Source organism: Canis lupus, chromosome 2 (genome assembly GCF_011100685.1).
Source record: "Canis lupus familiaris isolate Mischka breed German Shepherd chromosome 2, alternate assembly UU_Cfam_GSD_1.0, whole genome shotgun sequence".
NCBI classification, from domain to species: Eukaryota; Metazoa; Chordata; class Mammalia; order Carnivora; family Canidae; genus Canis; species Canis lupus.
Genome location: NC_049223.1, coordinates 28904483 through 28925954, shown reverse-complemented (window position 1 = coordinate 28925954; position 21472 = coordinate 28904483). Strand labels below are relative to the sequence as shown.

At 39.7% G+C, this 21472-nt stretch overlaps 1 long non-coding RNA gene across 3 annotated transcripts in view; it reads left to right on the top strand.

Moving 5' to 3' along the window:
• The window catches only part of LOC111091660, an 85699-nt gene extending 64227 nt beyond the window's left edge, over positions 1-21472 (top strand). The window contains exons 1-5 of one of the 3 annotated variants that reach the window (XR_005355374.1): positions 3580-4132; positions 6992-7063; positions 14136-14277; positions 19372-19456; positions 21199-21472. This is a non-coding gene — a long non-coding RNA (uncharacterized LOC111091660). Of the gene's footprint in view, positions 1-3579; positions 4133-6991; positions 7064-10596; positions 13267-14135; positions 14278-19371; positions 19457-21198 lie in introns of those variants that run through there. The other 2 variants (XR_005355375.1, XR_005355373.1) reach the window with 2 other exon arrangements.

The following is a 21472-nucleotide window of genomic DNA, read 5'->3' as shown; positions in this document are numbered from 1 at the left end:
TGTGGGGCTTGATCTCAGGAGCTGAAGAAATGTCAGGGTTTCCAGTAAAACTAATGAGGTGGAAGTCCGAAACATCATTTCCACTAATGTTTCTTGGCAAGAACTTCATCATGAAGATCATGACCCGAGCTGAAACCAAAACTCGGCTGCTCAACCGACTGAGCCACCCAGGCGCCTGGTATACAAATTATTAAAATGAAAATAGCGATTCAGGGGGTCTTTTAAACCATATAATAGTAATTTTTATGAGGAGTGTTGGAATCATGATCTTAGGTAGATCCTCTATCAGAGGCCACATTTGACAATCCTTATACCCTATCTTACATTGGTATGTTGGCAGAGAGAGAGAAGCATCGAAATTGCACACTGCTCAGAAAAAAATTATCAGCTGATTTGCCTTTAGAAGCTCACTTCTCCATTTTCAGGAAATTTCAGGTTGCATTTTTTCACTTTCTCTTGGGAATGTTAGGACTCGTTACTTGCTCATGTCAGTCCCAGTTGGAAAACCATGTAAAATTATTTTAGTCACAGAACTGACTCTGCAGTATAAATATTGGGTATTCACCAAACTGTGTAATATCAGAAACACATGATAAAATTAAAATTCAAGTTACATGACAGTCCAGAGACCACTAAATTGACAGCCACAACATGACAGTGTGATGGAAACCTCTAGCAGTTCACCAGAATCATTATTCCTTTCTTCTTGGGCAAATGAATAGAGTACACTCCGTAGCATCCCATATAGCTATGATTCTATGATGAAGTTCTTGCCAAGAAACGTTAGTGGAAATGATGTTTTGGACTTCCACCTCATTAGTTTTACTGGAAACCCTGGCATTTCTTCTTTCCTGCTGACTGGAATGATGTGACCAGAGTAATCTTGGAAGCTGGGTATTGAAAATGCCAGTACTGTGCTCCAACCAGGCTACTGAATGCCTGGACACAGCTACATATGACCAGGTGTATGTACCTCAAACTGCTATATATAAGTAAACATTTTTTCACATTAAGCCACATCATTGTGGGGTCTTTTGTTACAGCAGCTTGACTTACCCTGACTAATATAATTGTGCTCAATGGACAGAGCAAACGTCACACATTCCTGCATTAGTGATTTCCCATTGGACAGCAGGCTTGCTTAGGAATGGCTCAACAATTTTCGAATCATGTAAGAACAACCATAACTCACCAATGGGAAAAAAACAGCATTTTATGAGCTTCTAAGCAAAAATGCTTTTACCTTATCTTTTCCAAATATGGAGGTTCTGCCATTTTGCTTTAAACCATAAGTCTAGCTAAATGATTCCATTGTCTGACATAATTTGAAGTTTCTTCCTAATATTAAAGTTTCATATAAACATATCTTGACATTTGAAACAAGATGGTGAAGGTCAAGTAGCAAAGGAACAAGTAGGTCCACTAGAAAAGCAGTACAAAAAAAGATACCTTTAAGTAATTGATTGTATTTATAAAACATTTAAATTCATGTTAACGGAAAGTTTCAAGATAATACTATATCACAAAGCCCCCACAATTTTTCTGACAAAGTAAGACAACCAACTCTCAGTATTCAGATGGACTAATATAAAACAAAGAACTTAGTTGACTTTTACAATTTGCACTGAGTGAACTTTCAGTCCTTGTTTCCTGACCTTGAGCTTTCTAGTTGATGTCACACTGCAGTATGCAGAGACTGAAGATCTAGGGATAGGGGAAGGTCACAGAACCATTTTGTCATGAATTATACATAATCTCACACTGACGCTCTATATACCAAAGCTGTTGTGCTTGATGAATTTATAATTGAGACGGAAAGACACTTGAGTATCACTTCCTCCAGGAGGCCGTTTCTAATCCTATCTACCACTGTCATAGTACCTGCCATGCTGTATTGTAATGCACTGTTTAAATGCTGTTATACTGCTATTTGTGAAGACAATTATGCATAAAATATAACTAGCATATGGTAAAGCAATTACAGATAAATTATTTGTGAGTACATGTCAAAATTTTGTCTCAAGCCTGCTGCAAGGAGGTAATTTCCAGTGAGTCCAGTTCAAAGATTTTTGTTCTACTAGAGGGTTTTGTTTTGTTTTGTTTTCTTTTTAAGAAAGTGTAGATAACATTGATAGATTCAGCCTAAGAAAGGAACATTTGGTTAAAGGCAGCTAAGTTCCTCACAGGACAGACGGTCAACTGTGCAAGTTGAGTCTCAGTTTATCAGGAAATTGCTCAACCCTGTTACCAGAAAAGCTTGGTACTTCCCAGAAGAAACTGTTCCTTACATCAGACAGCAAATTTCTGATCCAGTCTGCCTTATCTTAGGCTTGAGAGATGGTTTTCTAATGGTAAAAAATGATAAATACAAATGGTCATGATAAGAAGAAAAACAGAAAGCCAGGAAGGGAAAATTTAGTGGGTTGTTATGATGGAGAAAGGTCTAAAAATGGTCCTTGAGGAATAAGTGCAGCCTTGGTAGGTGGACATGCCTAGGTAACAAGGGATGGTCTGCAGTTGGCCAGAAGCAGAGCCAGGTAGACAGATAGTGGAAGCTGTGGGTAGAAATATCAGTTGGATTCAAACTGAGGTGGACCATGATGGACAATATAAGATATCTGAATTTTAATCCCTAAAGATATCAAAGCAAGGGCAGGCACAATCCAAGCAATGCCTGAGCTGGGGCAGCAAACAGGAGAGATTAAAGGTGCAGGGGAGACTGGGTGTACCGAGATGCTATGATATTCCCCAGGCATGAAATAATAAGGACCTGAATGAACTGATACAAACAGGAATGGCAAGGAGGAACGATGTCAGGATATCTTGCAAAGGAAAAATGCAGTTTTATTACCTGGTATACAGGGGCAAGAAGTAAAGAATGGCGGTTGTAAACTTTGGTAGAGTAAAAACTCACTGATTTAGATCTCATCTTTTCCCTTCCTTGAACGTTCCCTGGTGAAGACGCTAGTGGACACAGAATGAAGAGGCCAGCAAGGGCAGATGGGAGGAGACAACAGGTGGTTAAATCCAGGTGCCTGAGGCTAAGATGAGGTGAGGGGCAGAAAGGTGGTGCCATTAATGGACAAGAGCTAGTCCTTCAGTTTTGGTTGTTCTCTCATTCCCACTATATTGGGTGGTCCTTGAAGACAGGAACTCTGTTTTTGGCATTTATCATCCAGACTATCCTAAACCCTTGGTTCCCGCATCTCTTCCATCACCATACTAATGAATAGTTAGCTTATAGCAGAAACTATTTCTAAGAGTCTCGATGCAGAGAAAGGGGGTAAAGGAAGAGCAGGTGAAGGGAAAAGATGTGGTGAGAAATCTGTCACCTTCTTTCATTTTCCCCTCATTTACCATTATGGCTTGTCATTTTGCTGGTCCTTTCAACAAAGACCCTTGTCCCAAGTGGCACAGATTCTCCTTTGAAAGGAGATAAAAGAGCTGCATCTTGAATGCTTGAGAGCAGAAATAAAAAGTAAGGGGAAAGGATGAGATAAGGAAGAAAGAGATAAGAAAGAAGTGACAACAGTGAGGGATGGTAAACTTCATAGGTGGACGAGGTACCACAGCTTGCTGACTCCTATTTGTGGAGGATGGTGTCACCAGTTCTCCACAGAGAATAGGCAGAGTCAATAGGGTGGGCATGAGCATGCACATTAGACATGTCAAGGGTGAGAAAAATTGCTTTATAGTGGAAAAAGAGATGGTGAATTGGCAATGGAGAAGTAGAGATGACAGCACAGAGAAGGGGTGAGGAGAGAGGGAAAAACTAAGGGGAACTTTGGGGGAAATAATAGAGAGCTTAAAGGGATTTTTAAGATCATTGGCAAATAATAGTTTGCAATTTGCTCTGCAATGTTAACCCCTTCCCCCAACACTTCCACAAAAGTCTTGAGTAAAAAAAAATAATAATAAATAAATAAATAAATAAATAAATAAAATTCCCATTTCTTGCTCCTGCCTTTTGGAGTTGACTTCACTTTGAGGGTGTGTTAAAATGCTGAACACAGCTTCCTCTGTGAACCAGGGGCAAGAGAGAAGGCCCATGAGCTCAGGAATCCCAGGATTTCTCCCTCTTCTCCCCTGCTGCTCTCCTCTTCACCATTTCGTAGTGGACTAACGTCAACAGGTGAGTCTCAGGAAGGGAGAGGGCAAAACTCAGATAAAGGAATTTCATTTCTGTCAAGTCACCCCTCAGCAAATGTTGCCTGCAAACCTGCGATTAAAGTATGGTGCTAGGATCTGGGGACAATCTAAGAAATTCAGACTCGCTCTGAGGATGCTCACAATCTACTCAGAGAAAGAAAGAAATGAGCTCTTGACAAGAGAAATGACTGGGGTTCTGCAGGGATCCTTTGAGCATGCAGGCCTGCCCTGCCTTTGCCAGCTGCACCACATGAAAGCGGCCCCACTCTCTCATCTCACACTCCTAGCAGAGCACGCTTGCAGAGCTGTGGCCTCAGAGTCAGAATCCAGAGAGAGGAGGACTCTAGGCAGTCAAATGACCAGGGGTGCTGCAGAAAGCCGATTGTTTACATAGCTCATGTTTTTGTTAGGTTCAGGAAGAGGCTGTTTTCCTAAGTCTGTGGTGCCCCAGGCCTTTCTGACCTTCATCTTCTAGATACGGGCCTGAAATCTCCATTCAAGGTCCCGCCATTTAGTTTTTTCCATACAGCATACGTGCTCTTGGGGGCATCCTTCAATAAGGTTTAATTCAAGGAATCAGATTGAGAACCCAGGAACAAAGCACTCAGTCCAGGGAAAGATGCAAAGACCAAGAAAACTAGGGTTCCTGCTCACCAAGAGCCCACAATGTAATTATAGGGTTGGGAGCAGAAAGGCCCCCAACCAATTGCAAACACATTTGTTAAATTGATAATCCCCCAAATAGCAAATCAACCAACACAAGGGAAGCCGGGGGTGGAGGTCTTCAGCACACGTTTGTTGAGTGGGTGGTAGATGTGGAGTCTGCTCTGCTGTGACACCTTTCATCGTTGAGAGGTATGTCATACTACTTCAGATTTTGCCCCAGTTGGTGCTATGCAAAGTCTTATTTCTCTCAAACTGGTGTTGAGAGAATGCTGCTGCTAATTCTATGAAATCTACAGGTGCATCCTGTTATTGTGATAGAGGGCTGAATTTCTACAGTTTGTAATTTCCACCAGATTTTACTAGATGGGGCGCAGGGGCACCATGGAAAAACTAAATCCACTGTGAATCGAATAACTACCCTCCTCATATGTCTGGTTTCCAAGGAGCCATTTGACTATTGTGAATTGCCCTGCCTCTAAGATACTGGGAGGGAACAGTTGGTTTGAATGAATCAAAAACTGAGCCCTCCATCTGTAACAGGTGAAAGTTGACCCTGCCATCATTTTGCAGCTTCAGATGACTAGTCCTGTTGGATCTCACAGAGATGGCCAGAAAGTTAGGTGCCTTTTCCCTCTTTCCATTTGAGACGTGTATTTGCTAGCTGGATACCAGCAAAAGCTCCCTCATCTCTTCCATCGTGGCTCTAGTTCAGGGATGGATAATCCTCCATCTCATCCTTCACGCCAGCATTGCTCAATTACTAACGGCTGCCTGGAGCAGATCCTGGGGCTGTATTAGAACTAGGGGACTGTCGGGATTTATGTGAAGTGGGCATGCTGTCTCCTCCATCATTCTTCTCCATTGCTTCCAGTTTAGTTTTCTTGAAGTGTAGTCATTTTTCCCTTCCTTTACCCCAAACCTAGAGTCTTCGGAATCCATAATGTCTTTGGATTAAGCCCAGATTCATCAGCCTGGCTTTCAAGATCCTTCCTAATCTGCCCTAACCTAGCTCTTCAACAGGAATTCTCCACTATTCTCCTTCCTGCTGGCTTTGCTACAGACAAATGAGCAATAAACAAAAATCATCAACTGCTCACTAACCTTACTGCAACACGACTTCCTCTTTCCTTAGTTCTCTCTGCTAAATGCCCAAGTCCAAATCTAACTGATTCTTTAAGATACAGCTCAAATGTTACCTCCTAATGGAAATCTCACCTTTTCCCTGTATCCTAGATGTATCCTCATCTCTCCTTTGCATCTCAGTGGCCATGATAATCACTGCCATTGATTAAACACACACTACATGGCAAGCACTGTGTTAAGAATTTCATATGTATTATCTCATTCGTTGCCTTTTCACAGCACCTGGATAAGGCCAGTGCATTATCATAATTTCCAGTTTACAGATGAAGACATTGAGTATCATTGCAGCTATGAAACACCCACAGTCACACGATTAATTAGGGATGGTGTCATGTCTAGATACCTTAAATAGTGTCACTATTCCATCACTCTCAGGGCATTTCCAAATTTATAATGTGTTACATGTCTCTGGAAACATCTGATCATTCCAACCAGACTCTATGTGTTCCTTTTTTTATCTTTTTTAAAAAAAAGATTTCATTTTTTTTGAGAGAGAGAGAGAGGGAGAGTGAGAGAGAATCTGAAGCAGACTCCGCACTGAGCACAGAGCTCAATGCAGGGCTTGATCCTACAACTGCCAAATGATGACCTGAGCTAAAACCAAGAGCCAGATGCTTAACCGATTGAGCCACCCAGGCACCCCTCTACGTGTTTCTAAAGACAGGAAATGCCTCTAAGTCACCTTTTTATTCCTAGTGCCTCATGTACTACTTTGTGCATAACAGGTATTCAGTAAGTATCTGCTGAATGAATGATTACGTGGAGAGTCCTTTTAGAGCTCTGGTTTGGGAGACAAGATCAATATGGTATTAGCCTTAACTGGTTTTCATTAGAGGTTTTACTTTAAGGAACTAGATTTGAGGAGAAATCATTTGATTGTGTGTATCTGAGTCCACAATTATGCAATAGGCTACAAAGGGTTTGATGGTACTCACACCTTCAGTTTTAGTAAGAAAGATGGTCAGTATCCCTTAGGCATGAATCCAGAGAATTGGTTGCAATTAGCTCTCTGATGTAAGCTCCTTTGTTTTAGGAACAGAGTGTGTTCTCTTTGGCTCTAGACCTGCTCTCCTTAAGAGCCAATGGATCTCCAGAAACTGAGCGGGTAAGAATGGAGAAATAATATTTTGCTTACTTAATGTTCTGAGCAACTTTACCCTTTCATGAAAACTCACAACTTTCCCTACAATTATTTCTAGCAACTTCTAGTTTCAGAGCTTGAGAAAAGGAAATGAAACAAAACAAAAAATAAAGAAAAATGGTAAGCAAAATCAAAACCAAAGACATTCTGGGTCATGGGGCAAGAGGATTATTTTATGATAGGCAAATTTTGTATTCAATATGAACCTGGAGGATTAAAACAGAACAAAGAAAAAACATAGAAGTGACATTAGCAAGTTGTTAAATTCGTGAAATCCAAAAATCTATTCCATCAGTCATGACCAGATGGGGTATTAACAATACCTCGAATTGGTGAAATACATTTCTTCTGGAAAAAGCTCAAAACTTTTTGTTTGAGTTATTTCCTTTTTTTTTCTCCCCAATCTGTTGTGGAATATTCTGTTTCTTGTTGATAAATGAAGATATTGAGATCTGTTGAGATTAGGTTGATTTCATCCATGCTGTAAACAAGGACTAAATCCTACTTTTCTCACTTCTCTGTCTTTTTCTGATAAAACTCACATCTCCTGTTATTACCAATATTTCCTCATGTTGGTAACTTATCTGTTTTATACAAAGAAAGAAATTCTTCATCTTCTGATGAGCTCATTTTTGGTACTCTGTTTCCACTACAATTTATGTGCCAGCCACATGGCACTGGCATTATAGCAGAAACAAAGCAGAAAATCTTTGCTGTTATTGTGGTGCTTAAGTTCTGGTGAAGCAGATAGACAATAAGCAAGCAAACGAATAGATAGTGTAGTGTTTCATGGGGTAGGTGTTACAAAGAAAACTAATACAGGTAAGTAAAGTACGCCAGAATGGCACTGGACAGGATGCTACTTGAGGTGGGGAGGTCAAGAAAAGCCCATCTGAAGAGGCGACACTTGTCCAGAGTCCTGGGTAAGTGAAGGGGACAGCCATGTAGATATTCGGAAGAACAGGATCCCAGTGGCAGCATGAGCTTGGTGTTCTAGGATCAACAATCTGGCTAGTGTGAGTGAACAAGCCAGAGGACAGAGGAAAGAGATGCAGATTAAAAAAGTAGGGAGGGGCTGAACCATTTAAGGATTTATAGACCAGGTCAGAGTTGGGGATATTATTTTGAATTGATGGAAGCTATGAGAAAGCCGAGAGTGAAGGAGCAAAGTGATCAGATTATTGCAGTTGTCCAAGTGGACAGACTGTGGTGGCTTGGCCTGACATGATAGCGGTGGAACTGGTGAGAAGTGTCCATTTGGGGTATCTATTTTCAAAGGAGCACTCACAGAACTTGCTTGATAGATTGGGTCAGGGACATAAGGAAAATAGAAGAATCAAGTATGACTCAGATCTTTGGCTTGAATACTCAGTGAAAGATGTCGCCATTTACTAAGAGAGGCAAGATGAGTGGAAGATGGCTCTGGGTTATGAGGGACGGGTGAAGCCAAGAATTCTATTCTGGCCATGGTAATTGGTGTTGAAGTGAATGTTGTGTAGGTGAGAGATAAACAACTTTTGATAAAAAATTTGAACTGTAGTTGGCATACAATATTGTATTAGTTTGAGGCATACAATATAGTGATTCAACAATTCTATACATTACAAAATGCTCACTACTATAACCGTGGTCACCATCTGCCATCATACAAGGTTAGTGCAGTATTATTGACTGTATTCCCTATGCCATGCTTTCCATCCCCATAACTATTTTTGTAACTTGAAGTTTGTACCTCTTAGTCCCCTTCACCTATTTCACCTATCCCCACCTCCTCCCCTCTGGCAACCACCAGTTTGGTCTCTATATTTGTGAGTCTGTTTCTGTTCCCCACCCCCATTGGTTTGTTTGTTCATTTCTTTTGTTTTTGTTTTTGTATTTTTTTTTAGATTCCACCTATGAGTGGGATCATATGGTGTTTTTCTTTCTCTGTGTGACTTATTTCACTTAATATCCTCTAGGCCCATCCATTTGTGAACAGCAAGATGTCATTCTTTTTAATGGCTGAGCAATGTTCCATTAAATGTAACACACACACACACTCACACACACCCTGTATCTTCTTTATCCATTCATCTATAGATGGATATTTAGGTTGCTTCCGTATCTTTCTATTGTAAATAATACTACAATACACATGAGGGTGTATATATCCCTTCAAATTAGTGTTTTTGTTTTCTTTGAGTAACTATCCAGAAGTAGAATTACTGGATTATATGATATTTCTATCTTTAAGTTTTTGAGGGACTTCAATACTGTTTTCCACAGTGACTGCACCAGGTTACATTCCCATTAACAATGCACAAGGATTCTCTCTTTTTTTTTTTTAGGATTCTCTTTTCTCTATATCCTCACCAACGCTTGTTCTTTCTTTCTTTCTTTCTTTCTTTCTTTCTTTCTTTCTTTCTTTCTTTCTTTCTTTCTTTCTTTCTTTCCTTCCTTCCTTCCTTCCTTCCTTCCTTCCTTCCTTCCTTCCTTCCTCCCTTCCTTCTTTTCTTTTCTTTTCTTTTCTTTTCTTTTCTTTTCTTTTCTTTTCTTTCTTTCTTTCGTTCTCTTTCTTTTGATACTAGTGACTAGTGTGAGGTGATATTTCATTGTGGTTTAATTTGCATTTCCATGATGATTGGTGATGTTGAGCATCTTTTCATGTGTCTGTTAGCCATTTGTATGTCTTCCTTGAAAAATTTCTATTTGGGTCTTTTAATTTTTAATCAGATTATTTAGTTTTTGTTTTGTTGTGGTGTTGAAATGTATGAGTTCTTTTTATATTTTGGATATCAACCTCTTATTGGATATACCATTTCCAAATATTTTCTCAGTAAGTTGCCTTTTCATTTTATTGATGGTCTCCTTTGCTGTGCAAAAGGTTTTTAGTTGATATAGTCCCAAATGTTTAGTTTTGGATTTGTTTCTTTGCCTGAGGAGACAGGTCCAGAAAAAAATATTGCAAAGGCTGATAACCAAGTGTTTTCTTTTAGGAGTTTTATGATTTCAGGTATTATGTTTAGGTCTTTAATCCATTTGAGTTTATTTTTGTGTATGGTGTAAGAAAGTGGTCCAGTTTCATTCTTTTGTATGTACCTGACCAGTTTTCCCAACAATATTTTTTGAAGAGACTTCTTGTCCTCATTGTATGCTTTAGCTTCCTTTGTCATAGATCTATTGATAGATAACTCATTTGAAAAATCATGCTCTAAAGGAAAACAAAGAATAAACCAGTAGCTGGAAGGCATTGTGGGGGCTAGTGAGTTGATTTTTTGTGGATTTTATTTCTTGAAGTGGTTTTAGGTTCACAGAAAACTTGAGTAGTAGGTACAGAGATGTCCTATTTACCCCTTGCCCACTTCCCCCCCACACAACCTCCTCCACTATCAACATCCTCCACTAGAGTGGTACATTTGTTACAACTGATGAATTTACAATGACATGTCATCCTCACTCAGAGTCCATAGTTAATATTAGGGTTCACTGTCAGGGTTGTAAATTCTGGGGATTTGGACAAATGTATAATGATATGCTCTGCCTATTCATGCCTTCCTTCCCCCTAGACCCTGGCAATTATTGACTTTTTAAAAATGATTTTGTTTTCTAAGAAGAAAGTCATTATAGTATAGTAGTATGCTGATGAAAATGTGGGAGAGAGAGAGAGAAAGAGAGAGAGAATTGTAGGCACAACGTTTTCGAGTAAGAGAAAGACCAGAGGATTCGATGTTTTGACCAAAAAAACCAGCCTGAGATATCAGCATAGATAGTGCTTCCATTACAAGTAGGAAATAGTGAATAATGGGGCAGAGGTAGGTCTGCTGATAAATATAGTGGTGAGAGGTAAGATGAGTCTTCTGATTTCTTAATTTTCTCAGTGAAATGAAAGAAACAAGGTTGTCACTTGAGAAAAAGGGGAAGTCAAGGAATGTTAGAGGAGACAGCTCAGTCAACAGGTTTTATTGAGCAACTACTATGTGCCAGTCACCATTTGGGGGCTCAGGGAAAGCAATAGTGAACAAAATCATGTCTGTGCCTTCTTAGAACTTACATTGTAGTAGATTCAAGAAGATGTGAGAGGTGAGAATGGGTATTAGCCAGTTTTGCTGCAATAATAAATGACCCAAATCTTCAACGGCTTACAACAAAAACAGTTTAAATCTCACCCATGCCAAATGTCAGCTGAGGGTCATGCACACCTCTGCCTCACTGTCTGCTCTACTCCAGACAGCGAGGAGACTAGAACTCTTCTCAGTCTTGTTCCTCTTCATTTGCAGATGTCAATTAGAAAATCAGCCCCTGTTTGGCAGGTGTCAACCTTGTGACACAAGGAATCAAGCAAGAGAGTTTACAGAAACATAGAGTAGTTTCTAGAGCTTTCTGAGTGCAGCATGCATTCCATTCCATCAGCCAAAGCAAGTCACATGGCCCAGCATGACACCAGTGGGATGGGAAGGTAAAGTCTTCCCACAAGAGACAACACAACTCATGAGACAGAGGGCAGGTAGAAATAGAGAACCCTCCACCTGGATGGGGAGTGCTTTTCTATTTTCACTCTGTCTAGGCATAGCGGTAGCCATTTGGACCACTTGTAAATCTATACATTCAGCCTCAGTGTTCCCCCTTAGCTACAGAGCGATACATCAGGCTGCCTTTGAGAGACTTGCCCAGGTCCTATAAATCTCTCAAACTCAACACTTCGCAAGCTGAACTCTATCTTTCCCTTCAGTCATTTCCCTGGATTCTCCATCTCCTTCAGAGATGTCAGATCCTCAGCGTCTCTCTCCTTGACTATAATCCTGAGCTTCAGACTTACCTTCCATCTTGTATGCAACCATCTAAAAATAGGAATCTCATTATAGGATCATCTCTATTACTTGGAAATAAATCCCCAAATCCTTAGCCCAGCCTCCAAAGACATTTGTCATGTAGCCTCATTTCTTGCCACACTCTTCTCAGCAAGCAGCTACACCAACTACCTAGTCCCCAAAGTTCTTTGGGTGTGTCACACCACGCCATATCTTCATGACTCTTCTCATGTTCTGGAAGAACTCTGCCTGAGAAGGCCCTCCACCTCTTGTCTTTCAAAGTCAGCTTGTCTTTCTCCTTCTTTGAAGTTTTTATGACTTTCACTCCCAATAGAGTACACCATTCTCTTCCGTACGTGTTGTGAACTTGTTGTTATCATCTATAAAACATTTTGTGCTTGCTTGTTTATATGTCTATCTCCTTGTTTTGGGGGGTTGTTGGGTGATCCTGCCCTTCTCTGGCCTCATGTTTTCACTTGGATGATCTTCTGCTGGACTGTACAGTCAGCCTCTCTTCCCACTCCTGACTTACTCCTCTCCATGGAGGAGGACTGACCTACCTGATTGGTGGGTGACATCCACTGGCCTCTGTTTCTCAATTGAGTGGAGCTAATCTACTGCAAGTTCAAAAGCACTAGAGATTCACTCTTGTTCTATTACCATTCCCTGAGCCAACAGTCTTGGGAAGTGGGTCTACTCTGCAGCCATCTTGAGAAGCCAGGAATCTTTTTTTTTTTTTTACCCCCAGCTTTATTGAGATATAATTGACATACACATTGTGTAAGTTTAAGGCATACAACGTGTTAATTTGGTGCACTTAAATATTGTAAAAATGATTACCACTGTGCGGTTAGCTAATACCTTCATCGTGTCACATAATTACCTTTTTTTTTCCCCTGTGGTGAGAACACTTAAGATCTCTCACGTAGCAACTTTTGAGTATGTAATACAGTATTATTAACTATAATCACCATGCTGTTCATTGGATCCGCAAAACTTATTCATCTTATGACTAGAAGTGTGTGCCCTTTGGCCAAAAAACTCCCCACTTCCCCTTCCCCCAAGCCTCTGGTTACCACCGCTCTGCTGTTTCTAGTTCAGGTTTCTGAGATTTCACATATAAGTGAGATCACTCAGTATATTTTTCTTTCTCTGGCTGACTTACTTCCCTTGGCACAATGTCCTCAAAGTCCATCCATGTCACAATGTCAGGATGTGAAGCTAGCAATCTTGGGAAGTCTGATCTCTGGACACAAACTTCTCCTTGGATGGACTCTTGGGAGTCCAAGGACTGCCAACTCATGTGTAAATTTGGATGATAAGTCTAGAGGCATTTTCTCCAGTCCTTATGTCAGTAACAATGTTGACATTCTGATACCGGTAAGTCCCTGTCCTTCTTTTTTGTTTTCCTTTTTTCCTTTCTTCCTTCTTCCTTCTCTTTTTTTTCCTTTCTTCCTTCCTTTTTTCTTTCTCCTTTCTTTCTCTCTCCCTCTTTCTGTCTCTCTCTCTCTTCCTTCCTACCTTCCTTACTTTCTTTAATTGTGAGCCCAGGAGAGAAAGAGAAGGTTATTATCAATACATTGCCTAAAATGCCAACATCCCTTCTAGGGAGAAGTACCCTTCCTATCTCATTCCTCTTTGAATTCTAAATGCCTTGTACATGTCCAGGCACATAACAGAACCTTGGTAAATATTTGTTAAATACGTATTTACTGGAGTATAATTTCAGTGCATGTAACATTAAAATTCGTTAAGTCTTAAATGTGTAGCCTGATGAATTTCAAGCCACATACACACTCTGGTAACCACTACCCCAATTGTTATAGAATTTCCATCCCTCTAGGAAATGTCCTTCTGCTTATTGCCAATCAATGTCTCCTTTCTGCTAGAAAAAAAAACACTTTTCTGATTTCATTAACCATACCCTAATTTTGTTTGTTTTTTCACTTCATGTAACTGGAACCATATAGTGTGTATTTTTTTGGCAGGAAGGGGAATTGGCTTCTTTCACTCAGCATGATGTTTTTGAGATTCATTTATGTCATCCCATATATCAGTAGGTTTTTCTTTTTGTATTACTGTGTAGTATTCCATCATATAAATATACCAAAATGTTTATTCACTCTTGTATTGATGAGCATTTGGGGTTATTTTCAGGTTTTGATTATATGAATAAATCTCCTGTGAAAATTGTTGTACTTTTTTTTTTTTTGTAAACACCTACACTCAGTTCTCTCTGGTATATGCAGGAGTGAATTCCTGGGTCGTTGGTTGGTGTATGTTGACTGTATGAAACTGCCAAACAATTGAATACTGCCAGGAAGTATGAGTAAAGCCCCTAGGAACATCTTTGTATACAGCTTTTTGTGGATACACATACAATTATCTTGGGTATGTACATGCAAGTGGAATAATTAAGTCATGTGGTAGGTGTATGTTACCTTTATTTGAAACTGCCAAACACTTTTCCAAATTGACTGTTTTATACTCCTGCTAGCAATGGTTGTATACTCATATACTCACCAACACCCAGTACTGTCTGTCTTTTTCAACTTTATTAATTTTTAAAGATTCATTTATTCATTTGAGAGAGAGAGAGAGAGAGGGACATGAGTGGAGGAAGGGACAGAGGGAGAGAAGCTTCAAACAGAGCCCCAAAATGCACTTCAGTCTCACTACATTGAGATCATGACTTGAGATGAAACCAAGAGTAGGCCATTCAACTGATTGAGTCATCCAGGCACCCCTGCCTTTTTTAATTTTAGATATTCTGCTGGGCTTAATTTGCATTTAATGATTGTTAATAATAACATCTATTCTAATTACTTCATTCTTTCACATATCACTTTATTAATTTCACATTTCATTGTGGCTTTGATTTACATTTTCCTAATGCAATAATAATATTGAGGATATTTTCATATATTTATTGGCTATTTGGATATCTTTTGTCAGGTGTCTAAAATCTTTAGCCCATTTTTTAAAGTTGGGTGTTTTGTATTTTTTAAAAAAATAATTATTATGAATTCTTTATATATTCTGCATAATAATGAATCATTTGACATATATATATATCTCAGATATATATCTATGTTAGATGTATATATGTCAGGTATATAGATACTGGTGGCAAATATTTTTCCCAGTCTGTGGCTTTCACTTTCTAAATGGTTGCTGAATAAATTGAAACATGTTTTTAATTGAGAGAGAACAGTTATTTAAGAAAACAGTAAAAAATACCATATTGGAAAGAGAAATAAATCTCCTTTAAAGGGAAGAATTACCTTGATAATTTTTAAAGAAGATTTTATTTATTTACTTGAGAGAGAGAGAGAGAGAGAGAGAGACAAAGCATGAGCGGGGGGAGGAGGCAGAGAGAGAAGGAGAAGCAGACTCCCCACCGAGCAGGGAGCCTGAAGAGAGGCTTGATCCTGGGACCCTGGGATCATGACCCAAGCTGAAGGCAGATGCCCAACTGACTGAGCCACCCAGGCTCCCTGTCTGTTGTTTTTTTTAATGATGTTTCTATATCTGATTTTCTTAGCACAGACATCACAGCCAGATAAAGTTTACAGTGAGTATGACCTTCACTGGATACATCGGCAGAATGGGTGGTTATTGTCATATTCCAGTGTTTTGCCGTCTTGGGTGGTTCTTAGAATTATCTGGGGAATCTTAAAGTCATTTTTAATATCAAGGCCCTGCACTTGGAGTTTCAGACTCAACCAGTGTAGGATGTGGCTGGGGCACTGATAGGTTTTATAAAATTTCCAAGTAATTTTCAATTGTAGCCTGCATTGAGAAGCATGGTTTAAATGGTTACTAAGATTTGAGATTAAGAGTTTGGTAGTAGAGGAGGCGCCTGGGTGATTCATTCACTTAAAGCAGATGACTCTTGGATCAAGCCCTGTGTGGGGCCTCACACTCTGTGGGGTGTCTGCCTGTGGATTCTCTTTCCCTCTTCCTGTCCCTCTGTCCCTCCTCCTACTCACATATGCTCTCTCTCTCCCCTAAAATAAGTAAATCTTTTTTTAAAAACAGTTTTGGAAGTAGCGGGGGCATATGGTTTGATGTTTGAGAGTAACAGTAGGGGCCTTCTCAAAGATAGAGTGTCTTATGGAATATTTAGTTTCATATAACAGAAATCCAGTCAAGTAAGCAGAAAGAGGAGAGAGAGAGAGACAGACAGAGAGAGAGAAGGAGAGTATTTATGGAAAGATATTGGGTACATCACAGAATCCAAGGAAAGCTGAACTAAGCCTCAAGAACTGGTGACTTTGTAGGAAAGTATGGACTGTCGGTCTAATGGTCCAGAATTAGAGGACTGCCCATCAGTACTCAGTCTTCTCATCCATTGATTCACATCCACCAGAGATCATCTGACTGGCCATACACAGCCAATGAATTGAATTTCCTTAAGGGCAAAGGTCCATTCCTGGTCCAACCAACTGTGCCAAAGCGCCATGGCCATATAATATGGTTATGGCTACAGGAATTCATTTGTGTGTGTGTGTGTGTGTGTGTGTGTGTGTGTGTGTGTGTGTGTGTGTGTTGGGGGCATAGTTCCCAAAGATAGTGAGTCTGGGCTGAGTAGGCATGCAAAAAAGAATAAGGACAACCCAGAAATATAAAAGGAAGAATATGGATGGAAAGAATGAAATAATTAGAATATGTGTTGTTATCAGCAACTCTTGAGTCTGTTTGATGAATTTTTACTGAAATTTTACAATCTCAACTTAGCTTCTTTCTGTCTTAAAGCATACTTCTCTAAGCCTATATTTCTTTCAATTATTTTGAGCAGAGAAAACCTAAACTAACCGAATAACTGTGATAAAAACATAGATGAGAATTCAAACTGCTGCAAAATAATATATTTATACATACATCAAAAACCCACTGTGATGATTTGTTTCCTGTTTTGTATTACTTGTTCCCCTGTTCGTTTATGCACACTTCTTCCTCACTCTAGCCCATCAGTATGAAATGTAAGATCTACATTTTTGTTGAATAAAAGAGGCATTCATACACATAACCTGTTTCAAGGCTCTGACACTGTTGCAGAGGGAAGTTTGAAAGAAGAGAATGGACACTGGTTGCATCATGTTAGTGGAAAGCAAAGCAAAGTCTGGAGCCCCTTTCTCAAGTTGCAGGGACTGCGATTAACTTAAGGGGGTGGTCACTGTTCAATAAATGCTTATTGAAATAAGTAAATTATTGGAATAAATGTTTATCGGAATATTTAACTCCTTGGGCTGATGGAGTGAAAAGTAGAGGGCCAAGAATGAGACTAATGACAGCCATATTGCTCTGCAGTTCTTTACGTGTGGCTATAGATCAAGAATGGCAATGAGAGTGCCTTCTGATTGATAATGATGGTGATGACAGGACAGGTGTCACTTCAGACATTTGATATCTGTCCCATCTCTGTACCCTATCTATGCATTTCTAGATAGGCATGTAGTATTCTACTTATTTAACCCAGTCGCTGTCAAATATTTTGTAAAGCATGAAAACTTTCCTCTCTTTTTGAAACAAATGTATTAAATGAGTAAAGCCAATGATAAAACTGACAAAATCAGAGTCACTCTGGTTGAAGTGGAGGTGGGGGACCCCAAGGGCTCCCACTAGGCCTTTCCCTAGCTCCCCACTCCCCAGTAGGCCCAGGGCCTCGAGATGTCATCATGGAACCCTGTGTACAGTAGGACCTTTTGAAAATCTAACACAGTTGGTTGGCTTGGTAAAGAATGCAGAAGCAACTGTTGAAGATCAACTGATAGGTACTTAGGATTAGAATATAACATTCAAAATAATATTGAATCAAATGCTTGATTCAAAGAAGCAGGCTTCTGGAGAGATGAGAAGGACTAGTATAACATGTCAAGAGGTTAGAGATCTGCATGAACATTTATCACCTTGAAAACAGAAGCAACCAAGAAGTAATTTGAGAGAAGATTTAAGAAAACCACATTCCTAACATAAATTGCAGAATGTGGAGTTTAGATAATTCTTTTTTTTTAAAGATTCTAAAAAAAATAAAAAATAAAGATTCTATTTATGTATTCATGAGAGACACAGAGAGAGAGAGGCAGGCTCCATGCAGGGAGCCTGATGTGGGACTCGATCCTGGGACTCCAGGATCACACCCTGGGCTGAAAGAAAGCGCTCAACCACTGAGCCACCCAGGCGTCCCAAGTTAGATAATTCTGATAAAGGAATATCTTTTAGAGTTTCCACAATTCAAAAAAAAGAAAAACTCAATGAGATAAATGATGTAATTAGGTCCTTTATGTCAGCAATTTGCAAACTTTAGAATGCATCAGAATCACCTGGAGGGCTTGTTACAACACAGATCGATGGGCCTCATCTCCAGTCCAAGGACTGGAGAATTTGCATTATCCTGGGAACTACACTTAGAGAATCTTGGCTCTACATTATTCTAATGGAGAAGAAGAAAGAAATGAGTAATAGTAGACATAGAAGGAATTTGGAGTGGGGGGGGCATAACCATATTCCTATTTATTTTCCTGGAATTTGTGATAACCATAAAGAGAAAGCCTGGAAGCAATCAGACACATACATTTACCTTTAGAAAAGAATGTTGCAGGAGTTCACAAAAAGGCGGGCAGCATCAGGCGACATAAGACTTGGAGTAGAAAGATGGCCTGAGAAAGTTGGAAAGCCAAGACATTTCATTTCTGCTAGTATAATTGCAAGTAATGATGCCAGTGAGAGAGGAAATTAAATAACTTAAATGAGATTCTGAAAAGCTAGGATTTCAAAAGTGCATGATAGAGAGGTAAAAGCAACGGTGAATGCAAGATGAGCCACGGGTCCTTTTAATAGCACAGTAAAGCTAAAATCCAAATGGAGCTGAAATTTGAAAGAAAAGACAAAGTACAGCCACAACAGCTTTGCCATGAACAGTTAATAGTACAGAGACTACAGAGAGCCTAATTCTCCTTGCTTTCGTTTTGTTGTTGTTGTTGTTGTCGTTGTTGTTGTTGTTGTTCATGAACATAGCTTTTTGTATTTTTAAGAGGAAGAGATTGTTGGATAACACCTAACATCTCTTAACACAGTAACATTTTCTGGAATCCAGCAAGAGCTAATAAAGAAAATTGCAAAGCAGTTTCACAAATCTTTAACAAGTCATGGTTATTTCACTAGCAAGATATGATGTCATGGGCAGATTAAAATTATTGTGTCTTATTTCCTAGATTCATACCATTTATTTCATTTTCTCATCTGACTGCGTAGTCAGTATTTCCCAAGACAATCAACAACAGTGATATCAACAACAGTGATAAGAGTGGGCATACCTGTCCAATTCCTAGATTTTGATGAGAGATTTTTAGTATTTCATCATTCAATATAATAGTTTATTATTTTTAGTAAGTTTTCTTTGCATATTCAGTTATTTTTTACCATTTGGTCTACTTTTTGTCCATTGTAAATGATTGTGACCTTTAAACATCTAATATGCAGACCTAGACGGTGCCTGAGTGAACCAACGGTTTTTCATTTGAATGAAATGCTCAACTGAGAAGATGAGCTATGATGCTGTCTAAAGGTACGTCTCAAAGCTTTCTAAGAGCTATTACATGGAAGAGGAATTAGTCTTATTCTAAAAAGACTCTCAGATAGAACAAGTGCTATAAAGCAGAAGCAAAAAACAATATGGATTTTTGTTGCACATAAGAATTTTTCTAGAAGTCACTACTGTCCAGGTATAGACAGTTTCTGGATACTGTTTCTGGCTCCTGGAAGTACTGGGTGGAAATTACTCTCTTTCCTCCCCACGTCACTGCCTTTTCCTCAAGAGAGCGGTATGATTTCCTGATTGGCCAAATGTCAAGAGTCTAGTAGAGGCTGTTTATGTTCTATATTTCTGTGTAAAATAGGTAGCATGTTGTCTTCAACAGTACATGGCAGGCCTCTCCCTCACAGGGTTGGGCAGGAGTCTGTTTTACACACCCAATCCTCCCCATGTGTATCACAAGGCCTAGGCCTAGACCTACCACCCACTACAACCTAGTTTTACCTTAGTAAAGCTAATATTTTGGTCCCTGTGTTCCTTCTTATAGGTGTTCTGGTCATCAATTTCGATGCAGAGGGCATGGGGCTAGGTGGTTCTCTCCATCAATAAGCAATTCTCTGATACCTGGTGGGTGTCCTACAAATTCAACTCAATTCTGATCCTGCCAACCCAGAGATAGTGTCAGCTCCGGCAGGTTAAATGTTCAGTCCTGCGAGACTGACCCCACCCCCCGCCCCTGCCTTGTAGACACCAACCACAAACCCAGGCTGCTACCTATACTTCAGACCAACTGGCTACAAACTGGAGGTTCTGACAACCCCCTCCACCTCAGGATACCCATTACAAGTCGAGGCTGTTACCTATACTTCTGACTGACTGGCTATAGATCACAGGTTCCAAAGATGCCTTTCTTGAGTTTGTTTAATTTGCTAGAGTGGCTCACAGGACCCAGGGAAATATTTTACTTACTAGATCACCAATTTATTATTAAAGGATGTACACTTAGAAACAGGCAGATTGAAGAGATGCACGGAGCAAGGTATGGGGAAAGGGCGTGGAGCTAACATGCTCTCTGAGCGTGCCCCTCTCCCTGAATCTCCACCTGTTCACAAACTGGGAGCTCTCTTAACCCTGTCCTTTTGGGTTTTTATGAAAGTTCCATTACAGAGGTGTGGTTGTTAAATCATTAGCCATCGGTGATTGAATTCAACCTGCAGGCCCTCTCTTCTCTCTAGAGGTCAAGGGGAGGAGTGGGAACTGAAAATTTCCACCCTCAGATCACATGGTTGGTTCCCCTGGTTACCAGTCTCCATCAACAGGTGCTTTCAGAAAGACACCTCATTAATGTAACAGCATTGACGGATCACTCTCATCACTTAGGAGATTCCAAAGGCTTTAGAAACTCTATACCAGAAATAGGGATGAAGACCAGATATATATTTCTTACCCTAAGTCACAAAATCACACTTCTTTTATTTCTCAACAGGTTCAGAACCCGGAGGGGAAAGAGAGTAAATTGATTAGCACCGTGAAATCTCGATGTTGTGGGTACCATAGAAAAGATCCAAGCATTGAATATGGCGATGGGGCCTATAGTTTCTTTCAGCCCTCTGACTGTATGACTCTGTAACGACTGTTCAATTTCATTCCCTTCTCTCACATGAGAAAGCAGAGTTGTGTAGGAGTCATTTGTGGCCTTTGACAGGAGAATGACCCCAATCAGGTTTGAAAAATATGGTTCAGATTTGCTTTTTTTTTTCTCTCTCTCTCTCTAGGATAATATTCAGGTCCAGCAAACAAAATGTCTCTTCTTAGAGCAGGGAAGACCAACCATCACAGAAGAGAGAAGTCAGTGGATGGACATGGATTAAATTCTGTTTTTCAACTTTTTTTGGTAATAGAAACTATGTTTTTGCTTCAGGAAGAAGTCTTAGATATGAAGGAAATGAAAGGAAGGGAGGAGGGATACCCATGAAAAAAACAAGAAATTCACCAGTACTTCTTGTTCTGTTTCTCTGAAGGTCACAATTACAGATATTTTGATAAAGA